Source organism: Polyodon spathula, chromosome 15 (genome assembly GCF_017654505.1).
Source record: "Polyodon spathula isolate WHYD16114869_AA chromosome 15, ASM1765450v1, whole genome shotgun sequence".
Classification (NCBI taxonomy): Eukaryota; Metazoa; Chordata; class Actinopteri; order Acipenseriformes; family Polyodontidae; genus Polyodon; species Polyodon spathula.
In genome coordinates, this window is record NC_054548.1 from 17,330,908 (window position 1) to 17,341,394 (window position 10,487).

Below are 10,487 nucleotides of genomic sequence, written 5' to 3' on the forward strand. Positions count from 1 at the left end.
CGGCCTACAAGGACGGCACACTGCAAGAGGCCCCACTCCCGGAGCCGGTGGCCACTGAATCGCGCCTCCTCTCGGGCACGCTTCTCCATATCTCTGGTCTTCAAGGGCAAGCCCTCAGCCGTAGTTTGACAAGTCTTGTAGTGGCTGTTGCAAACGCGAGGTGTGCCGATATCCCCGGGGGAAATATTTTGGGCCAGCCGTGGAAGAGATCCTTCCGTGATCCCACCAAGAACATGAGGTGTCTCTGAAAATGGCCACGTTACTCCCTCTCTGCACTCCGGCACGGGGCAGGTCGCACCGTTGGCAAGCTCCCCCAGCACAGGCTATCACCAGGACGGTTCTGTTAACTTTGGAGTTGAGTTGAAGAGGACAAAATTATTCTCTTACACAGTTCGGCTGCAGGAGGTTAACGCAGATTACAAGTTGCGCACGCAGCAGTACTCTCCTCCATGCAAACAATGCTTACATAAACTCAAATGGGCAGAACTCATTTGCATGCTAACTCCAGATTTATTTATTTAGCTAAATGTGCTTGCTGAGTGTAAAACAAAGATTTAAAAACTGGAGCTCTTTTTTGCTGGATTTAAATGTTGAAACTCTGCTAAATATTTTCAGATTTATAAATGATATCTGGAAGTATACATTTAATCATTTTTATAAATCTGAAAAATTGCATGTCCAGATTTAGCAGTGAACTTATATGTTTATTTTGAAAATAAATATTTATTTGCAAACAGCAAAGATTTAGCTAGCTAAATCTTGACTCGCCAAGTGTGAAAAAAAGATTAAAAAACTAGCTTTTTTCTCTGATTTATTTCACAACGTGGATTTAAATGTTGAAACTTTGTTAAATATTTTCAGATTTATAAGTTATATCTGAAAGTACACATTTAAACATTTAAATGTTTTTCATGAGATTTATAAATCTGAAAAAAGATAGGCATTTTTTGTTTAAATCTGTAAAAATAAAAAATAAAAAAAAAGATATAGGCTAAATCTGGGGAAAAAAAGACATGCTAAAATGTTCAAGGTTTTTTTTTTTTTTTTTTTTTTGATACTTGGTGCCCCATAGATAGTGTGAGCTGTGTTGTGTTGTTGTTTCTCTTGTTTCCCCCACAGAACTGAAACTCTGTGAGGTTGAAGTGTTTGTGAGATTGAAGTGTTTGTGGGGTTGAAGTGTTTGTGAGGTTGACAAAGTGTTTTCTCAGTGATTTGCAAGTTATTATTAGGACCAGCACATTGATGAGTGAGCCCGATCCTGTATTTGTTCTCAGAACGTGGGGGCAACTTCAATGCAAAATGGCTCATCTACCAAAATGACACAATCTCTTACAAGTATTAAGCTCAAACTTGTGCTAATGAGATAATAAGTCTCCTTTAGGGGTTCCATACATGCGTATAGATCACGATATATATATATATATATATATAGATATATATATTATATATATATATATATATATATATATCTTCTCAGTGCACTGCCATGTTTACTTGAGACTGAGAAGTACAGAACACAAGTCATAGTGTAAGGTAAAATATTGATGCCTTCTATCAATGTATTTTGATGAACAGCTTCTTAGTCATCTTCTTAGTCCTAAAGCCTGTTAAATCCTTGACGCTATCCAATGATGATACTAATATTTAGATTGAGCGAGAAGCTAAAACTCTGGTATCAATTGCTCAATGGAAAATATGCAACAGGCAGCCTTTTTATCAAAACATAAGATCATGATAAATATCCAAGGGTTGGTCATACTGATTAAAGCTGTTTAGCAGTGGTTGTGCTGCTTTATGTCTGTGCTATGGCAATGCCAGTGCTGCATTTGGTTCAGAGGCTGTTCTGTGTTTTCAGAAGCAGCAATTGATGTAATTGATTTTGATTAAAAACTGAATTAAGCTTTTGTTTTCTAAATTCTTGAGTGTATTTTAAGTGCCCCAGCAGTATTGTTGAAGGCAAAACACTGTAGCACATATTACATTTTATAAATACAACTGTTTTAGAAAATGCATGTTGTAAAAATGTGAATACATTCCAAATGAGTGTTGACAACAAGGCTGATTCTTTGGTTTATTAAAAAAAAAAAAAACATACATTCTGGCATGTATTGCAAATTCGATTTAAGCTTTAATGTCACCATGCTGTAAACAGATTATCTTAAATAAACAACATGTAATTAAAATTAGGGGTTGGCATTGTTAGGTATATCAAAACTACCAGACTCATGTAAATGAGCTATAAAACTCTGGAAAGAACAACTATCCTCCTTGATTTGGTTTAGTCTGTACTGCACATGCCAAACTGCAAGCCAGTTATTACTTCATGCTGTTTGAACTACAGTCATATGAATCAAGATGTGCTAGTAATCCCCAGATTGTTTCATGCGTTACCACTTTAGCAGTATTTAAATGTAGGATTTCAAAGGCTTATTAGCCTTTGAGGTTACATTAAAATAAAAGAAGGAAGGACATTGTCTGAATATATATATATATATATATATATATATATATATATATATATATATATATATATATATATATATATATATATATATATTATTAATTACCCCTACAAAAATTAATCCTCTCTGTTTGTAATTCCGAAGCCAAAACTAGTCTGGTAAATTGTGCGGTTTGAGTCAAAAAAAAAAAAAAAAGAAGAAATGTTAAGCTACTCTAAAAGTTTAGCTAAATCCAATGCTCTATTTGCAGGCTTAGTGAGGGATGAATGCTAGAGGGAGTGCATGTTTGTTTGACATTTCTGGAACAAAACTTTTTTTAGGGCTTATAAAAAAAAAAAAAAAGGCGACTCTAATGCGTTGATGGTGTCCGTCTGTCCGTCCATCCGTTTGTTATGCTGTCGAGTGAACACAGTCTGCCACACTTTTATCATATAGCCTCCTACTAGGTGTTTCAGATTGCACTTAATCAGTTACATACACTAATTAATTTTATTGCCAGTTCAAAGGCATTACATCATACGTTATTCAAATTGAGTTGGGACAGTAAACCTTATTGCTTATTATGCGGGCAATACATATTGCAGACTCCTTCCCAAAGTAAAAGCCAGGAAAGCTATTGAAGTACCATTTTATTGTCGCTTCTATGCTATGCAACATGAAAAACAGTAATATTTAAGCCATTAGTTTTATTACCGTTTTATTACAAACATATTTACCTTTCACTCTGTGCCATTGTCTACAAGCAAAACATTATTTCGTTCCTGATTTATAATGTAAACACAGCTGTAACTGAAAATAAATGATGAAAAACATGTCCACACCATTTAGTGATGTAAGGGACGTGTATTTATACTGGATTCCCATGCAAACTTTTTAAAAAGTGACTCTCGCTAACCAGAGAAGATTCTCTTTCGATTGTACCACTCTTTGTTGACACTGGATTTCAGATCCGATGCTAAGAGTTAAATTCATATACAAACCTTAAGTAAATGCAATTATTAACAGTATTTTATTTTGTAGAAGGTATGTGTATGTTACAATTTTCTTTTTATTTTGAATCACTAATTGTTTTACTATGTGTTTGTCACATTGATGGTAAATAGTGTGTGCTTCCCTTTATTATTTTTTTTTTGTAGTCTTTAGATCCAAAACTATCCATCATATGAAGCATGCAACACTGCTGAGTATGCAGTGGGAAATGTATGTATTTCTTCTGCCTATTGTTGGTATGAATACAAATTTAAACAACACATTTCTTTTGACAATTAGGCAACATTACTTTATATTAAAACTACCACCTAGTCTATTCCTATTATATAATGTGTCTACATTAAAGCAGTAACATGGATACAATCAGTGTTTTATAAAGTACACTATCTAGTATGACTTATGTTAAGTATTACTAAAATCTAAATTATACATTGAATTTAACTATGTAACTGGCCCACATTTCTGTCCCACTCCTACTTGATGAACACGATAACTGCATTTATTTTGCATCCAATCTTCACCAAACCTTTATTTTACTATACACTCCTAGCCTCCTTTAGAAGTTTCTGATTGCATTTCACTAGGACATTGCACTTATTACAGGATTATAAGGACCCTCAGAATGTGTATGTGCCTGAACTGTTTTTATTGTGAAAGGATTATCTGTGTCTTGTATGTGTAACAGTGTGGAGGCCATGCACAAGTCAGCGACCCCACACATTATGTAAAGGAGCCTCTCATCTCACTGACACAGGACAAAACCAGCAATGGCAATCACACAGCACTGCCCCTTACTTTTTTTCCCCCATTAACCTTGGTGACCGACTGCAGCCGATCTGTGAGACCTGAGTCATGGCACCAATGTGACGAGGCATACTGAAAACAAGCATCTTAACCACTGTGCAAAAGAGATAGGCTTTTTTTCATTTGTGGTTTTAGCTCATTTAAGCTTATCTCATCTCACCAATGGGAGACAGAATTCACAACAGCAGTTACATATGCATATTGTCAGTAGAAAGGGTGAAATTAAAAATGTGCGTTCGTTGGGTTGGTTATACAGTGCCCTTATATTAGCAACTGTTTATTCAAGTGAAAAAATATTCAGAAGTGTTTATTTATTGGGGGATCATCACAAATTCAGATTAAAAAAAAGTGACCCCACTGACCCTAAAATAGAGACATATGACTATTATTTAACATTCTGCAAAAATACTCCCATCTACAAGACAAAAGAGCTTTCAAATATATATATATATATATATATATATATATATATATATATATATATATATATATATATATATATATATATATATATATTTGGCCATCTGTTTCTGATTACAATAAATTCCAAAGACCTAGACTAACCATAGATTACTGCCCTCCCCCTGTACTGGCCCTCGAAAATGTTCTTGCTTTGAGGAAATCATAGGTCAATGAAGGATTGTTATAACTGGGGTAGAAATTAGTCTGTGTGACCAAAAGAAATTGCTTTATGAAACATTCTTTTCCTTGCTAAGACTAAGATGTTTTTAAATACTTTTTTTTTTTTTTTTTTTAAGGTATTTTAGCAGTTTTGTTGGAATTGCAATCTACATTAGGGTGTAATCAGTGTAATTCCCTATTAAGTTAAACCCTTTTCATTTGTTGAAAAAGTTGAACCACTAGTAGTCTTTCTAATAATGACTGCTATCTTGATATGTTGCTAATTAGTCTGAAACAGCTACTGGGGAAATTTGGAAAGATGTTTGCCAGCAGATGCTGGCTGGCTTGATGTAACCATGGAAGTCTCAGTGTCTCTCTATGAACTAAGATGTTTTTAGTTTTACAGTATCAGTACATCGGAGAACAAGTTGTAGTTTGTCTAAAAACGCGTGGTTAGTATTTCATTTTAGATTATTGTATTGGGAAAATGAAATTTGGATTCTCTCGAATACTAGGATAGCAGAAGATCCTGCAGATTTAAAGTCAATCTTGAAAAAGCTTTAATCAATTAATTTGCTTAATTGTGAAATAAAGAGGGGAGCAATATATAATTACAGGTCACCTAAATAGTACAACATTTTATATACTGTAATAATGATCCTAGCCTTTTTGTTTTGGGGGGGTGGGGGAGATATAATGTCAGTCAAAAGGGTTAAGAAAGTTTACATAGAGTAAATGAGTAAATGCTATCAGTTGTGGCTGTGAATACTGTTCAGCTTCTTATGCATCAGGGCAGCACCAGGTCCAGTTATATAATGGTATGATTGAAAAAGAAAACACATCTGTTTATTAAAACTTTGTATAGACCACTGACACTAGAGACTTTAATTACAAGAACATTAGAAAAGTTATGAACAACTGAAGGCTATTCAGTCATCAATCATCGTCTGATTCCTTTACCTGATTGTCCTATAGACTCTTATAGGACCCTACAAAATAATAGATTGTTCCCTAAACCAATGTTCTCTTTGTAACATAGGATATTGAGTGCATTACTATATGTGATCTTGACAGTGCATTGTGCATTGGGTACAAGGCCACAATTGATTATTATGACGACAAAACCATCACATAACATTTAAACATTATTACAGTACAGTATGAAATGTTTTTCACTCAACATCGTGTGGTCAAAGTGGATTTATTTAACAGGATAAAGCTGAAGCAATCACATTAGATCGCCTATTATGGTCTATCTGTGGAACCGCTTGCAAGCATTGCAATAAAATATATTTAAATGTTTCCCAATGGAATGGTCCAGACATTTTAAAGATTGATTTTATATATATATGATATATTATATATATATATATATATATATATATATATATATATATATATATATATATATATATATGTTTTAATGTGAAAATATTTGCTATTTATGTCTTTAAATTGATCAGTTGGAGGAAGGTATCATGTGTGCTCTCGAAATGCATTACAGTCATATAAACCATATTTAAAACTACAGACATTACAAATGCACCTGAATCATTTTCAGCCTGCCACTCTAAAAGTTGTAGGTCTTTTATCAGTAGCCATCATAACTGTGCTCCTCAAAGTGAACAGGAAAAGCCATTTTACAAATATTGATTGTGGATTCCAGTTTCATAAATCCCTTGACTTTACTTTGGTACATCTATTGAAATAAAAACAAAGCTCTGATATTTTCGTGTGTCCCTCAAAAAGACAGTTTGAACTATTATACTTTCATAAAATTCAGAACTGGTATTATAAAACAACAGTGCAAGTAATGATCTAATTTTTCAAAACAAGGTAGGCCTACTGTATATTTGTTAAATAAATATTTAAAATATTTCCTTTTAGACTAAACAATTTGTGTTGCCATTAAGTTGTCATTAAGTGGCAGACAGTTGCTAATATCTGAATTCCATTAACATTAAAGTCTATGGGACGGGATTGGTTCCTGGGAAAATGTTGTTAATAACCAAAAGTTGTCTTTGTCAGGGTTGCTAATAACTGACATCTACTATATATAACTTAAGCATTTCTGTAAATTCAGTAAGTTATTAAAATGTACGTAGGTCATTCATTATTTTCAGATTCAGAGCTGATATGTAATAAAATTAATGTGTAATTGGCTGCCACAGTTTCACTGGATAATTTTTATATCGTTAACCTAAAGTGCTTGTATTTTAGCTCAGTTCGTAGACTATATGGATCAGATTTGCTGAAGCTATGGTTCTGTAGGAAAAGTTGCATGTATTATATATTGTGACATATATGTGAAAAATAAAAGGAGCCAGACAACTGCAACAAGTTCACATTCTCCAAACAGCGGACTTCACCAAGGTCAGTACACCACAACACAGCCCTCAGCAGCGTGCAAGCTGCCCCTTTATACCCCAAAACCCTGCAAAAGCATGGAACATTTAGACATAATCAGTCATACAATGCAGAAATAACAAGACCCTACAAACCGAACAAGGCACAAACACAACACGATTGGACAACATTGCCAAGCACACTGGGGCCATGACTCGATCACGCTCTCCCCCTGTCCCACCCCACAGGCGCACTCGTTCACATGCACAGGCACTCAGGACATAGACAAAACATGGAACAGCGACACAATATAACACATAACACTTAGTACAGATCGCTACAGTATATATGTGTATAATAGGTTTAAAATAAAAATACATGCAGTCAAAAATATTTAGCAAATAATACAAGGATAGTACACAGCGCTTTTTTCTGTCGTGTGTTTTTTTATTTGTGTAACGCTGTGTCTGGGTTTTAGTTTTTTTTTTGGTGGCCAAATGAGGCAGGCTGCACTTGTGGTGCTTCAACACAAGCTAAAAACTCAATGGAAACCCAGTTTAAGAAAGCTGTGTTATATCAGTCATATCGCAAACTGCATGGAATCCCACACTACCTGAAAGGTAATATCAAAATAGCATGAGAAAAAGGTGAGACTTCTTTTACTTTTTCCATGGAAGCCCGGCCATATAGAACACAATGCAGTTTTGCATTTAACCACACTTTTATTTTTAAATAATACATATTATATATATAGTAAGAAACCTGGTTCCTAAACTTTTCCTCTCCCATCCGTGTAATTTGTATTACTCTCCAGCTTGCTGCTACAACCAATGATAATCACCAGTGCCTCTCCCAGAGCAACGGCAATTATTATTATTTTTTTTTTAATTAAATCAGTATTGCTTTGCTTTAAGCTAATATCTGCCTAGCTTTCTCTCTTCAGGATAAAATTATAGAACTGTAAATTACATATCATACAGACAAAGTAAACAATCAGAAGCAAACCTTAAATGTACCTGTGTATTAATATACAGTATTTTATTCTGGAAAACATACGGTCCAAGGTTATGGTGTTAACTTGATGACTGAGCATGTGAAATGCCTCCAATTAAATTTCAGGATGACTATTTGAAAGAAACTGACATTTTTATAATGTATAATCTCCAACACAAACACAAAATGATGATTGGTAAAGTGGCTTATTTTTCTAAAAAAAAATTAAATGTTACTAAGACCATTCCTACATTCATTAACAAGCATGTGTCAAAATTGGAAAATTCAAGTTCCAGCAAATCCTGTGGCATTTCAGGAAACATTTTAATCTGGAACCTATTTCTGTATTGTTTCATAAACTGTACCATATGCTCTCTCCTTTGGTTGGTAGAATACAAAACACATTTTCTGACACACTATAAAACATGTAATTCAGTCTAAAACGAATGACACACAAAGGCAGTGTCAGGAACTGGTTGTTATTGTTATCTGAGGACAGCCTGTACAGAAAATGAAAATATGCTTGTGTGGCAGGCTGGTGAGTGGAAAGAGGCCCAGATACAGACTGCAGTTCAAAAAAGTAAATACTAATTTTATTATAAATAACACAAAATAAAAGTGGTCAAGGGCAAAACAAAAGGATTCAAACACAAATAAAGCAATTCAAAAAGCAAACTTACAAAAATAAGATTTCCAGGCTGGGCAATGCCTTCACTGGATTCAAAATTTTAAAAAAACAAGCAAACAAAAAAAACAAAAACCTGCTTCCTCAGCTCCCTCCTCCCAAATGAGAAGCAGAGGCCTCCTTTTATGTCAGGTGGCTGGGCGCTGATTGATAGTTAATTAAGTTAATCATTTAATCAACTAATCAACCCCAGCCACCTGAATATAATAAACCCAGGCAGGTAACGGAAATTAACCCCATCCCTGCTAATTTCTAAACGGCAGAGCTTTGCTCTACCACAGCTTGATTCTTGTATCAAAACTAATGGAGGTTAAAGGAAGAATATTGTTTACAGCCTGTAAAGAATGGATGCAAAGATCAGATGACATGATGCCTATGGAGCTGCAAGATAACCTAGCCCTGTCCAGGGTCCAAACAGCTTAGCGCCCTACTGCACGAGGGTACAAATCATCTGGAGTCACATGTCAGTTATATGTCAAATTTCAAAACTCAAAAATGTTCTTATTTAAAAAGGACAATGCCCTGTTGATCCACCTCCTTGAACTAACAAAAAAACAAAAGCGGGTTACTGTAGCTCATTGCAGCGTACTAAACCAGACCCTTGTGGTCACAAAAAATATCCACAGTAAGTGGATTAAGTTAGTTCTGTTAAGTTAGAGGCTGTGCTAGTCTGTCTTTTATGCCCACATTACACCAGCCAAGATCTAATATTGCACATACAGTACAGCAGCTTTCACAGATCCAGAAAAGCACTTATCTCAGACTACCTTACCTAAAGTAACTTCTGATAGTACAAGATTGCGTTGCTCTCGGTAGATTGTGAGGGGAGTAATATTGTTTCACATGTGTTCACATTTATAATACAGTTAAACTATAACAATATACTGTGTGTGTATGTATATATATATATATATATATATATATATATATATATATATATATATATATATATATAAAATGCTTTGTATTTTTTGTGCTCCACAAATGTCATACACCACCCTCTGTACTCTGGGCTGCAAGTGCGGTCTCTAAATAGACCGATGTGCTCACTGAGACCCTCATTATCATAATTGCAGATCATTATTTGTGAGTGTTGAGTAATTTACATTGCTTACAAGCTTACATAAGGTGCAGTACAAAATAATTATCTGGCTGAAATGCAATTTGAATTTTGCATCTGCAGTTATTTGCACTGTGCCTATACTTACATCTACCCCATTGTGTTGTTTCACTAAAATATATCTTTGATTTGTTTGTATATTTTCCTTTTGCTACTCCACATGCAAATGTATGCAGATTATTATTTGCAGTTTGGATGGGATTTTTTCATATTATAATAACTACACAAATAATATTACAAAGCCAAACAGCCTTTATCAAGCAGGTTATACATCATTAACATTTATTTAGAGCACAATGGGGGAGTGTAGATGAGAGAGCATCAGTAATGAGACTCAGAGTCAGTAAGCTGCATTGGAAGTGCTGTTGCACACGTTTATTTACAGAAACAAGAACTAAAATAAACAAATTAGGCAAAGGAGCCAAAAATAAAGGGTTTAAACAAAACACACTGGGTACCTTTTAGG